This window comes from Bufo gargarizans, chromosome 3, assembly GCF_014858855.1.
Source record: "Bufo gargarizans isolate SCDJY-AF-19 chromosome 3, ASM1485885v1, whole genome shotgun sequence".
NCBI lineage: Eukaryota > Metazoa > Chordata > Amphibia > Anura > Bufonidae > Bufo > Bufo gargarizans.
In genome coordinates, this window is record NC_058082.1 from 103,730,052 (window position 1) to 103,745,003 (window position 14,952).

Sequence of the window (14,952 nt, forward strand, 5' to 3'; positions counted from 1 at the left end):
GCAACATATAAAGGGGCAGATATGTATTTTTTTTTCTCTTCCAACCAGAGAATGTGTCAATCTCAGACACCCAGTGCTTCCTACCTACTTGTGGCCCAGACAGATGCATCCAGAGTGCAGGCGATGAGTGCAGGACCTGGTGAGTGCACACTCTGATCACTTTTTTTTACACCACCATGTTATACACTGCGGCTATTGATGGCAGAGAGAAAGGGGCAGATTGCACTCAGCTCTTTGAAAGTGCAGCACACAAAGAGAAGAAAAGACATAACGCACATTCACTTCCTTCCCTGTGTTTATGGATGGTCATTAGTCTGGATGTCTAGACTTCAAATGGCACCTCCAAGGTCCATAAACAGAAATCCGACAAGTCCTGAGACTACTGTGCCCAGTCCTGTCTTCTGTCCATAGTCCCGGTGTGCCCTCCATTAGGTGTACCTTGATGTCAAGGTCATAAAGAATGAGCATAGTCATGGTCAAGGGTGCTATGCTGGTCCTAAAAAAAAATTAGATGTTGGGTTTGTAAGATAATATATAGTGTAATATATAAAATGCTTAAGAGGGAAGTGATCAGCACAATGATCTGTAACCTTTAGTAGATAAGGGATTCCAAATAGAACCATCCCTACTTGGAACTGCAGTCCTAATAGTGCTGTTTTTTGTTTCTCTTGTTTCCAGATGCACAACAAATAGAAATGTACACATTTAATGGCATAATAAACTGGAAAATCAATCTATCTATTATCTATCTATCTATCTATCTATCTATCTATCTATCTATCTATCAATTCACCTATCAGAAAAATGTGTATGCTCAGATCATCAAATAGTCAAAACCAAGTATATCGTTAAAGAAATATATATCTTTATTAATATCACATGAAAGTATTGAAAAACATTTTGAAATTTATGTAATTTGTACTTACCTTTTGTGGTGAATGGGCTTTTTTTTATAGGAAGTTTTACAAGTATATTTTACTTATCTATGCTCTTGTACTTATTATATGTATGTTATACCCCTGATACAAATGCCCTGTATCATCAATATAATGCATTTTATGTAATCAATACTTCCCTCTTGTGGTTAATTGGCCTTTTTTTATATTCAGGTGGTCTGATAAGTATACTATAAAATGCTATACCCCTAATATAAATGCCCTGTACTACCTATATAATGTTATGTCACCAATAGAGGAAATGACTACTGATATGTATAGAGTATGAAATTTGGCCAGCCCCTTTCCAGTTGTCCCTTTTTCATGTACTGTGTGGATTTCTAAATGTTTTTTTTTTTTTTTTTATACTTTCATGTGATATTAATAAAGATATATATTTTTTAACTATGTACTTGGTTTTGACTATTTGATGATCTGGGCATACACATTTTTCTTTAATCTATCTACCTAACTACCTAGAGAAAAAAGCCATAATGGCCGCCATAAAGTTCAGGAAGCGTTGGTTCCACATGCATGCTGGGTCCACTCTGCCTTTTGCCATTTTTGGTGCCATAATGTCCCCCATTACTTACAAGGGAAGCTGTCTGGCACAAGGAAAGGTATGGAGTGGGCTCGGCATGCATGTTGGTACCTGCATCCCTTGGAAGTAATGGAGGTCATTATGGCACCAAAAATGGTAAAAGGCAGAGTGGACCCAGCATGCATGTGGAACCAACACTTCCTGAACTTTATGGCGGCCATTATGGCGCATAACAGGTAGTATTTAGTGTTAGGTTCCCGTCTTACAGAGATCGCCTTGACGTTCGGCAGACGGGCTCAAATGGTTTTGTACAAAATGCATTTGCCAAGCATCTCACTTTATAAATAAGTGTAGCTTTAGCACTAGCACTATAATTAACGCTATCATTTTTATTGTGACTATGGCATTATTGTACCCTATGTGGTTTGCAGGGTGCTGTTGCATTGTCTTTTTTTCTCTATCTTTTCAGCCATGGCAGTGTGCACCTGCGCATTGGGATGTGCTGACTAACCCCCTTTTCTTTACCTAACTACCTACCTACAGACTCTAATAATCATTACATACTTTTTTAAATCTGGTTGTATCTACCTACTTAAGTAGGGGTGTAAATATGTGTAAATATATGTTTACATCTACGTGTCTATCTATCTATCTATCTATCTATCTATCTATCTATCTATCTATCTATTTTTCCTCCAATCGATCATCTATCTATACTCCAAATATCAGCAATTACTTATTTGTTGTAGTAATCTACTATCTATCTATCTATCTATCTAGTGATTTTCTCATTTAGTTTATTACAATACATTAATGCATTAGCTTGCTGACAATCTATCATGCAGATTTGTATTATTTATAAAAAAAAATCCTGCACTGTAAACAAATTTTTATAGGATTAAGTATTCTCAAATTCCAATATTATGACATTCTGTATTTTGTTCGTAGGGTACTTTCACACTTGCGTTGCTGGTTCCTGCAGGCAGCTCTGTCGCCGGAACTTCCTGCCGGATCCGGCAATCTGTATGCAAATGGATACCATTTGTAGACGGATCCGGATGCGAATACCGCAAAACCGGATCCGTTTTTCCGGAACACTTGGGTCCGGATCTGGCATTAATGCATTTCAATGTAAAATAATGCAGAATCCGGCATTCCGGCAAGTGTTCCGGAATTTTGGACTGGGAAAATACCGCAGCATGCTGCTGTATTTTCTCCGTCCAAAAACCGTACAGTGACTGAACTGAAGACATCCTGATGCATACTGCAAGGATTGCGCTCCAGTCAGAATGCATTAGGATAAAACTGATCAGTTTTTCGTCCGGATTTGAGCCCCTAGGATGGAACTCAATACCGGAAAAGTTTAACGCAAGTGTGAAAGTACCTAGGGGGTTATGTGTCTTATTAAAATTAGGTATTCTTTTCAAAACGGATTTTAGTTTTTGTATGCCAGTGTGTCTGGATAATTACCTTTCTTTTTCTCCATTTGCTGCAGGAAGTTGTATGGGGAGCGGTTCCATGGAGAAACAGAAGGAGTTATGATAGCAGGCAGCCATAGCACATGTTATGACAGGATGTGTCAATTGCAGGGCTGTTCACATGATTGCTGTATTTTGGTGCTCAAACAAAGCACTAGGCCTGAGGTGGTTTAAGCATTCTTCTACTGGATACAAGAACACACAAATAAAGTCATATACAGCAAGCTTACCAACACAAAGGTTTAGTGTGAAGTTTCTCTTTCTTTCTTTCTTTCTTTCTTCCTTCCTTTCTTTAATACTACTGTCTGTAGATGCACAAAAATACAAAGAAAATAAAAAAGATAATGAACACCATAAAAACCCTATAAATCCAAAACAACTTTTTTAGTAGTAATTATAATACATATGAAAAAGCCATATACCAGATTGGTTAGGTGGGTTTCTGATACAAAGCATCATGGACAACCACTTGAACAGATTTTATTTGTGTATCTCTCATGTCCGCTTCCAGCCACAGTATAACAGGAAGACTGCAGTGACCTATTTTCTGCAGTACCAAAGTAAATGTCCACTCAGGGGTACAAAGACAGCAATCAGACAAAGGTGCTGGTGCCTAAGGGGGTGCAATGGCCCCTCTGCAATGTAAGAGGAGACCAGAATTATAAATGGCACATGGTAGATGAAGGACTGCTACACATTTTGCACTGGGACCCAAAATCATTAATTTATAATATTTTTATAGTGTCTCAAATGAAATCTTATCCAAAATTTGTAAGGCTACTCTCACACGCGCTTTGTTAATTCTGGTATTTAGATCTGACAGAGGATCTCAATACCGGAATTATATTGATCCGTTTTGATTTTGCACATCAGGATGCGGTTGTGTGAAATCGAAACGGAAAAAACAGATCCGTCACTAAATACATTGAAAGTCAATGGGTGATGGATCCCTTTTTTTAGACTCCTAAAAAAACGGATCCGTCACCATTGACTAAGGCTACTTTCACATTAGCGTTTCCAATTTTGCTATTGGGATCCGTCATAGGATCTCAATAGCAGAAGAAAACACTTCAGTTTTGTCCCTATTTATTGTCAATGGGGACAAAACTGAACCGAATGAAACGGAATGCACCAAAATGCATTCCGTTCCATTTGGTTGCGTCCCCATCGCAGGTTTTTCAGTCCGCGATGTTTTGCTGAGCAAGAGAGATCCGTCCTGACACACAATGTAAGTCAATGGGGAAGAATCCATTTTCTCTGAGACAATGGTGTTCAAGACGGATCCGTCATGGCTATAGAAGACATAATACAAACCGATCCATTCATGAGGGATGCATGCGGTTGTATTATTGCAATGGAAGCGTTTTTGCAGATCCATGACGGATCCGCAAAAAACGCTAATGTGAAAGTAGCCTTAGGTTACTTTCACATCTGCGCTTTCCCTTACCGCTATTGAGATCCATCAATAGCTGGGAGGGGGGTGGAATGCTTCAGTTTTGTCCCCATTCATTGTCTGAACGAAACAGAGTGCACCAGAATGCATTCCGTTATTTTCTGTCCGAGATCTGGTACGGAGCAAAATGGATCCGTCATGACTGTTTTCACTGACGGATCCGTTTTTTTTCCTTTTTTTATGACTGGACACCAAAACGCAGCTTGCAGCAGTTTTGTGTCTAAACACAAAATGGAATGCTGACGGAACGGAAGACATCCTGATGCATCCTGAACGGATCACTTTCCTTTCAGAATGCATGAGGACTAAATAGAAATATTTTTTTACGATATTGAAATCCTCTGCTGGATCTTAATATCTGATTTAACAACGTAAGTGTGAAAGTAGCCTAAAAGAAGCATTTAGAATACATATCACTATGAATAACAATGGACATATCTTTACTGCAGAAAACTTGTTTTTAACATGAATACTAAAATAAATGTGTTATTGGCCAGAAAAATGAATCAGTGAGGCTTTAACCTCATACTCCCTTCTACTGCTTGTATTAATGTACCTTAATGCTTTTTATTACCTTGATTTAATTGAATAAAGAAGAAAATATTGTACACATAAATTCAAATCTAGTACAATGATATCCCCCTAACATTCCAGCGGAGGTCTTGTAAACACAGCTCAGCACATGGAGTCGCTAAGATTCTGCACTACTATGTGCCTCTTTATGGTGCCTTTGTATAACACTGCATTCCTAAGCAATGCTTCTAAGGGAGAACGCCTCTTAAATATGAAAACAGACGCAATGTGGGTCATGACGGATCAGTCTTGCTCCGCATCCCATGACGGAAAGAAAACCACAGCTTGCTTTCCGGTATGGGAACGCAACCAAAGGGAACGGAATGCATTTTGGAGCATTCCGGTCTGTTCAGTTACATTTTGTCCCCATTGACAATGAATTGGGACAAAACGGAAACATTTTTCTCCGGTACTGAGAACTAGGGATGAACAAATCGAAGATGACAAAGTGGAATTCGATCCAAATTTCAGGACAAATTCGATTCGCACCGAATCCGAATTTCCTGAGGCTTCGTGGTAACGAATCACATTTTTTTCTACAATGGCTGCTGGGAACGAAGGATCACCCACAATGCCAAGCATGCAGCCAATGAGCAGCCAGCCAGCCCTGTGATGTCACAGCCTTATAAATAGCCTCAGTCATCTTGGATTCAGCCATTTTCCAGTGTACTTAGTGCAGGGAGAGACATTAGCAGGCGCTAGGGAAAGTGCTAGGAAAGACTTGAATACTTTTATTTAGCTGAATAGAAGTTCAGGGAAAGATCATTAGAAGTGTAGGGAAAGGATAGGGAGGACTTATTCCATATTATAAAAAGAGAACAGGGTCCAATAGGGGAGTGTACAGCCTGGGTAATAGGAACAATCCTATTACACCTTGTTGCACTGACTGGGGATCCAAATTGCCATTATCCTGCTGCTTTCAGGTTTGCAATAGATGATACCTCTGTAATTGTTAAACAAAACAAGGAATGCAACAGCTCACTGCAAACCAAATAAAGTACAAAATTGCATCATAATATCAAATGCTAAACTAATAAGTTAGAGATACTTGGCAAATCGTTTTGTACAAAATTATTTGAGCCCGTCTGCCGAACGTCAAGGCAATCTCTAGTTAGACGGGTTCCTAACACTAAATATATCTGTTATGTGACATAGCAGCTATCATACAATTCAGAAAGTGCAGGTTCCACTTACATGCTGGATCCGCCTGAATTTCCGGCGTGCATGCTGGTGACTGCTTTCCCTGGATATAGTGGAGGCCATTTTGGCACCGAAAATGACGGAAATTCAGGCGGATCCAGCATGTAAGTGGAACCTGCACTTTCTGAATTGTATGATAGCCGCTATGGCACACAACAGATATATTTAGTGTTAGGAACCCGTCTAACTAGAGATTGCCTTGACGTTCGGCAGACGGGCTCAAATAATTTTGTACAAAACGATTTGCCAAGTATCTCTAACTTATTAGTTTAGCATTTGATATTATGATGCAATTTTGTACTTTATTTGGTTTGCAGTGAGCTGTTGCATTCCTTGTTTTGTTTAACAGTCTTGTTCTCAGCCATAGCAACGTGCCCCTGTGCTTTGGGATGTGCTGACTGACCCCTTTTTTTTCATACCTCTGTAATTGCAGCAAACCTTTTTTGCTATTGGGGTGCAAGTGCTGTGTGACACAGCCATTAACAGGGTGTATTACTAGGAAATATTTGTATGTCTTATTAGCCCTTGTGGGGTGCAGTTATATGTTCTAAAGCCTTTTTTGGCATGTATAAGTGGAGAAAAATAAGGGCTTATTTGCCGGTCAGCGGTGCGGTTATATGTTCTACAGCTTTTTTAGCCGTTCAGCGGTCCAGTTATATGTTCTAAAGATTTTTTTGCATGTATTAGTGGCAAAAAGTATTATTTGCCGCTGTATGGTGACGTGAGAAAATTATAGCCCTTTTTGGCATGTATTAGTGGCAAAATAAAAGTATTATTTGCAGTTCAGCGGTGCAGCTAAATGTTATAAAGCCTTTTTTTGGGTTGTGTTAGTAAAAAAAAAGGGCTTATTTGCCATTCAGCGGTGCAGTTATATGTTCTAAAACCTTTTTTGGCATGTATAAGTGGAAAAAAAGGGCTAATTTGCCGTTCAGTGGTGCAGTTATATGATCTAAAGCCTTTTTTGGCATGTATTAGTGGAAAAAAGGGCTTATTAGCCATTGTGAGGTGAAGTAAGAAAATTCCAGCCTTTTTTGGCGTGTATTAGTGGAAAACAAAAAGTATTATTTGCCGTTCAGCGGTGCAGTTATATGTTCTAAAGCCTTTTTTGGGGTGTATTAGTGGAAAAAAAGGGCTTAATAGCTGTTCAGTGGTGCAGTTATATGTTCTAAAGTCTTAAACCAGCAACCCAGAGGTTCTTGAATGGTTAACTCGGTCATCCACTTCATCCCATGACATCAGACCCCCCCAGCCAAGAGTCGGTGGGTTTGTCAGACACAACCCTTAGTTAGCATGGCCTGGGAGCAGGCCCTGTGCCCTCACCTGTCCTCAACCAGCTTTTTCTTTTTCCTCAGCCAGAGAAGTATTATATACTGTGGGCTCAGCTCCACTATAAAATGAGGACAAGCTACTAGAGGACAGTCAGCAGCTACTGCCCAGCCAAGATCTGGAGGAGATATCCGCTGCTTCGTCCGGTAGGCGGGCAAGTAGTGATGATTAGTGTGGCATTAGAGCCACTGGCTCAGAGACCGTTGAGGAGGACATTATTGATGTGCAGACAGTACTTTTTTTTAAACAAATCTTTATTTATCACAATAAGCATGATAAAAAAGACAAGAACAATATGCGGGCGACAGCCCAACATTCGAGGAAGACATATACGATACAATGATGTGAAATGTAGGTACAGCAGCGTAAAGATACAAATTATATGATAAGATAGGCTTATTAGGCAGACATGACATGAATGATAAATATGGCTTACAAGAAGAGAAAACAGGTTCCTGTGAGGGTATGACCAGCATGAGTCAAAAAGAGACCGGAGGAGAGCAAGCGAGTACAACAAAATATCAGAAACATTGTCGGTTGAGACATAACCACTAATATGACTAGATAAGTATAGTATTCATTAGAGGAGTGTGCAACTCAAAGGGGTTAGCTAATGAAGAGGAGATGTAGTAGCCGAATCACATAGGGGAGAACACGTGTTCTGCGTCTCCGTCTCCAGCCATTTTAGCCACGGTCCCCAGAGGCCAAAGCCGAATCACATAGGGGAGAACACGTGTTCTGCGTCTCCGTCTCCAGCCATTTTAGCCACGGTCCCCAGAGGCCAATAAATTTGTCGTGCGAGAGGGTCTCCCAACTGGTTAATTCCTCGAACCTGCAGATCTCATGAACCTTTTGGGTCCATTCTTCAATTGAAGGCAAAGGAAGAAATTGAAGGCACTTGTGTCGAGAGCCAATGTAGAGGGATCCAAAGTTTGGCAGCCGACAACATGTGTGCTAATAGAGAGTATTTGTGCATGGGGAAGTCTTTTGAAGGCGCATTGAGTAATACCAAAGTCGGAGAGAGAGGAGGGGCTGAGGGACAAATTTGTTGCAATATCTTACTTAGCCCAGTCCAGAACTGGGAGACTCACCTGCACGACCACCATATATGTGAGAGTGTACCGACCTCTTTGTGACATCTCCAGCAGGCTGGGGAAGTGAGAGGGTCCAACCTATGCAACACCTGCGGAGAACGGTACCATCTCGTCAGCAATTTAAAGGAATTCTCCTGGATTCTAATGCATCTGGAGAACCCGTGAGAATTCCTCAGTAACGAAGAGACAGTCTCATCCGACAAGGTTATACCTAAATCCTGCTCCCACCTACTAATGAAGGCCGGTCTGCTAGGTGCAACTTCCAATAACAGCTTATTGTAAATTAGTGAGATAGTCTTTCTCGCCGGTTTGGACGAGGCCACAAGAGTGTCGAACCAAGAGGGTATAAAGTTCTTGTTAGCTTTAACAAGGTACTGTTGACATATAAATGAAAAATGTGAGTAGTGCAGAGGGGTTCAGCTCAAAGCCATCCGCGATGCCCAGAGGTCCGCCAAGGATGGGACCCGCCTATCCCCCAAGAAATCCCCCACAGCGAAAGCATTAAAGGCAGGCCAGATTCCCAGGACATCTGAATAGTTTGAAGACAAGCAGTACGGCAGCAGGTGCATGGGGAGAAGGGGCGAGGGACCAGGGTGTAATCCAAACCTCCTAGCTGCAGTGTTCCAAGAGACTAAAAGTCCTTTAAGAAGGGGAGGTGCATCTAGACAATGCGCAGGACCATGTCCAACCGTCCATAGGTGGGCAAGTACGTCGGGAGAGATTAACTGGCGGGCAATTTGGCAACCCAATTTTTTAATGTTCAAGTTTAGTAATTCACTCAATAAACAGAGTTGAATAGCCCCGTAGTATAGCTTGATGTCTGGCAAGCCAAAGCCGCCTCTGTGTTTGGGAAGGGTTAGCAAAGCATGCGCCAACCTCGGACGTGCCCGCCTCCAGATGAAGCCCGAAATGAAAATAAGGAAATAAGATTCTGGCAAGTATATAGGCAATGTCTGGAGTAGAAAAAGCAGTTTGGGAAGAATAAACGTTTTAATTATATTTTTCCGCCCCATCCAAGAGACAAATGGGATATCTAAATGTTTCAATTGTTCTTTAATATCAGCAAGGAGAGGGACATAATTTAACTGATAGGCCTGATCTATTCGGGCTGAGATTTTCACCCCCAAGTAGGTGACACAGGTTGACCATTGAAAGGGATGATCCTGGGACAGCAATGAAATGGTTGCATCTGGGACACAGACCCCCATTGCTGTACATTTAGAAAGATTTATCTTGAAGTTAGATAAATGGCCAAAGGACTCGAAAAGACCTAGATTGGCTGGGAACGCCCTCACAGGATCCGGCAGGAGGAGCAGCATGTCGTCGGCAAATGCGGCGACCTTATGAGTCAATGTGCTCACCTTTAGCCCCGCAATGTCATCGTCCTGTCTGATAGCCTGTAACAGCGTCTCCAGACATAGGATGAAAAGGGAAGGAGAGAGGGGGCAACCCTGCCTGGTGCCATTGGCAATGGTAAACGAGGGCGAAAGTACTCCATTGACCCTAACCCTCGCGTGGGGTGAGGAGTACAGGGACAACACCGCGCGGACAAATGAGGGAATCCAAATTTGTTCAAGGTGGCTTCCATGAACCTCCAATCCACCCTGTCGAATGCCTTCTCGGCATCAGTGCTGAGGAGGGTAAGCTGCATGTTGTTCGCCAGGGTGGATTCTATGGCTTGTAATACCCTAAAAGTGCCGTCCCTGCACTCCCGACCCCCCACGAACCCGGCCTGGTCTCCCCCTATCAGCCCCTGGAGAAGAGGGTTTATTCAATAAGCCAGGATCTTTGCCCATAATTTAGTATCTGCATTTAGCAGAGATATAGGCCTGTAGCTGGATGGAAGAGACAAATCTTTCCCCTCTTTAGGGAGCACCACTATGTGCGCCTCCAAGGCCTGTGTATTCATGGCAGCACCAGATAGCAAGGCGTTAAAATAAGTAACGAGTTGGGGGCCTAATACCGGGATAAATTTTTCGTAGTATGAAATTGGGAGCCCGTCGGGGCCTGGGCTCTTCCCCTGGGGGATGGAGGAGAGGGTTTTCTTAATTTCTTCAAGTGTAATAGGAGTTAACTAAGAATCCTTTTCGGATTCAGACAGGGCAGGTAAGGTGAGAGAATCTAAGAAGTCTGCGACTTTCTTCAACCTATCATCGAGCACAGCAGGGGTTTCATTCGAGCGAATGTTGTATAAAGAGCGGTAATATGCAGTGAATGGAATGCTTTAGCAACATCTTCAGTGTCAGATACTAAAGTGCCTTCAGCATTTCGTAGAGAGCTGATGTGAGTTTGCTCTCTACGCTTTTTAATCAGAGCTGACATTATCCTATTGCCCTTGTCGCCATGGGCATATTGTTTGTGTCTGAGTTTTAGGTATTCACCCCCCCTTGACTTTTTTCGTATTTTGGTGCTTCACAACCTGGAATTAACATGGATTGTTAGAGGATTTGCATAATTTAATTTACAGAACATGTCTACAACTTTGAAGATATATATTTTTTTTATTGTGAAGCAAACAACAAATAGGACAAAATAACAGAAAAAGTCAATGTGCATAACTATTCACCCCCTTAAGTCAATACTTTGTAAAGCCACCTTTTGCGGCAATCACAGCTCCAAGTTGCTTTGGATAAGTCTCTATGAGCTTGCCACCAGTGATGGCCAGTTCGCAGTGTTCGCCGAGGAACGGTGATGCAGAAGTAAGTCCTTAACTGTGCCTGCGATGTGAGCCGCTCTGAAATACATGTGGTCACCGGGAGCAGGCAGTTCCGAGAACAGCCCGATGAAGGCTGTTCTCGGAACTGCCTGCTCCCGGTGACCGCATGTGTTTCAGAGCGGCGCAGGCACAGGTAAGGACTTACCTCTGCATTGCCAGACTTGGGAGTGAAGATGGCAGATCGCATGTTTTCCTCGGCGAACACTGCGAACTGGCTATCACTGCTTGCCACATCTTACCACTGGGATTTTTGCCCATTCCTCCTTGCAAAACTGCTCCAGCTCCTTCAAGTTGGATGGTGGGCGCTTGTGAACAGCAATCTTTAAGTCTGCCCACAGATTTTCTATTGGTATGAGATCTGGGCTTTGACTAGGCCATTCCAACACATTTACATATTTCCCCTTAAACCACTCAAGTGTTGCTTCAGCAGTGTGTTTGGGGTCATTGTCCTGCTGGAAGGTGAACCTCCGTCCTAGCCTCAAATCATGCACAGAGTGGTACAGGTTTTGCTCAAGAATATCCCTGTATTTAGCACCATCCATCTTTCCCTCAACTCTGACCAGTTTCCCAGTCCCGGCTGCTAAATGATGGTGTCATGGCCCATAACAGGTAGGAACTAGTGTTAGGGACCACTCATGAAGGCGACCTTGACGTGGTGAGTGGCTTATTACGCTTTGGCCAAAATGTACACCAATGCATAAAGGCAGGGCAGAGTGCTGGTTGCTGAGTGTGATTGCATTTGTGTTTTTGCGTTTGTATCTGTATTTCGCCATAGCAATCTGCACCTGCATAGGGTTGTGCGGGCTAAATCCCCCATATTTTCTCCTTATCATATGCCAGTGCAAAAAATACACCTAGTTGAGCTAATGTCCCCATAGTGCCCCCATAATGTGCCAATATAAAATACCCCTCCCTATATAGTGCCTCCAGTAAATGCCAGATAGTTCTCCTCTCCCCCATTCTTCCTAGTGCCCCCCATAATGTACCAGTATAAAATGCCCCAAATATAATGCCCCAGTTTCCCCCATAATTTGCAAGTATAAAATACCCCTTCATAGTGCCCCCATAGATGAGCCCATAGTACTCCTCTCTTCCCTTCCCCATAGTACCCACCATAATGTGACCCAGTATACAATACCCCTATACAGAGCCCCCATATAAAATAACACTTATTTGTGGCCTCAGTAGAAGCCCCCATAGTGTTCCTCTCCCCCTTCCCCCATATAAAATACCCCTTCTTTGTGGCCTCAGTAGATGCCCCCATAGTGCCCCAATAATGTTCCAGTAAGAATTGACCCCATAGGTGCCCCATAGTGCCACCCAATAATGTGCCAGTAAAAAGTTCCACCAATAATGTGCCAATAATAAGTGCCCCCATAGATGCCCCCACAGTGCCCCCCAATAATGTGCCAGTAAGATGTGCCCCCATAGATGCCCCCAATCATGTGCCAGTAACAAGTGCCCCCATAGATGCCCCCAATCATGTGCCAGTAACAAGTGCCTCCATAGATGCCCCCAATCATGTGCCAGTAACAAGTGCCCCCATAGATTCCCCCAATCATGTGCCAGTAACAAGTACTCCCATAGATGCCCACCAATCATGTGCCAGTAACAAGTACCCCTGTAGATGCCCCCCAATCATGTGGCAATAATAAGTTCCCCCTTAGATGCCCACAATAATGTGCCAGTAACAAGTGCCCCCATAGATGCCCCCCAATCATGTGCCAGTAACAAGTGTCCCCATAGATGCCACCCAATCATGTGCAAGTAACAAGTGCCCCATAGATGCCCCCCAATCATGTGCCAGTAGCACCTGTACCCATAGATACCCCCAATTCTGTGCCAATAACAAGTGCCCCCATAGATGCCCCCAATCATGTGCCAGTAACAAGTGCCCCCATAGATGCCCCCCAATAATGTGCCAGTTACAAGTGCCCCCATAGATGCCCCCCAATCATGTGCCAGTAACAACTGCACCCATAGATGCCCCCCAATTATGTGCTAATAACAAGTGACCCCATAGATGCCCCCTAATCATGTGCCAGTAACAAGTTCCCCCATAGATGCCCCCAATCATGTGCCAGTAACAGGTGCCCCCATAGATTCCCCTCAGTCATGTGCCAGTAATAGGTGCCCCATAGATGCCCCCCAATCATGTGTCAATAAGAAGTGCCCCCATAGATGCCCCCAATCATGTGTCAGTAACAAGTGCCCACATAGATGCCCCCCAATCAATTGCCAGTAACAAGTGCCCCATATAGGCCCCCCAATCATGTGCCAGTAACAGGTGCCCCCATAGATGTCCCCCAATCATGTGCCAGTAACAAGTGCCCCCATATATGCCCCCCAATCATGTGCCAGTAACAAGTGCCCCATATATGCCCCCAATCATGTGCCAGTAACAGGTGCCCCATAGATGCCCCCAATCATGTGCCAGTAACAAGTGCCTCTATAGATGCCCACCAATCATGTGCCAGTAACAGGTGCCCCCATAGAAGCCCCCAATCATGTGCCAATAACAGGTGCCCCCATAGATGCCCCCTAATCATGTGCCAGTAACAGGTGCCCCCATAGATGCCCCTAATCATGTGCCAGTAGTAATACCGTATAAAAAAAATAAACATTTATACTTACCTCCATAAGGCTGGCACCGATGTGATGCAGGCCTCTTCTGGCCTGAGTCCCGCGCTGTAAGGCTTAGGCGGCGCATTGACGTCATTGCGCCGCCTGCACCGGCCTCTGATAGGCTGCAGGACTAGTGCCTGCAGCCTATCAGAGGAACGGGGAAGGGAGACACTTCTCTCTCCCCTGCCCCACCGCAGCACTTCCATCTGTATTGCTGTCCTGAGGACGGCAATACGGATGACTATGGAGATGAGCGCTTCCACAATGGAAGTGCTCATCTCCCTGTACTCTGCCGCTGCCCCCCACGTCACCAGTGGCCAGAGGGGCTGAAGAGGCAACTGCCTTGGGCCCTCCAGGAGCAACTGAGCCCAGGGCAGCTACCCCTTTTGCCCCGCTTAAAGACGGCCCTGATTGAAATAAATAGCTATAAGATGTGCTTACCTGCTGCTTATTTTCCTCAGTATTTGCCTCTTGGCTAATTTTTGTCCCAGCTCCATAAGGGCACAGCTGAAATTTGTGACATTTTAGTAAAAGTGCCTACAGTGTGGTGTAGACTAAAACACGCCTCCTGTCTGATCGTTGGTTCTGACTCCTGACACTAACATTGACCTGTAAGGTTCATACTTAAAATAAAGTGATGAAAAAACTGTGAATCAGCCTTTTTAACATTTTTTCTGTTATGCCATTCACCATAAGGGCTTATATTTTAATAGTATGGGCGTTTTTCGCACACGGTGATGCCCATAATGCCCCTGAGAGAGCAGATATGTGTCTGTACATGAGAGGTCCCCTACACTTCTGTCTGCTCTCTCCCTGGATTCTTCAGGAAAAACTTTAATCCCTTCAGCAGCACAGACTCAGGGCTGAAGGTTTTACTGAGTAGCTGCAGGCAATGAGGAGACAAATGCTGGGCACAGGAGCTGGCAGACTGGAGGAGTTCTGCAGAAGATCAGGTAGGGGAAGATCCTGTGTGTATCAGCAGTGTCACTGTACAGCTGAGAATTGTAGTCC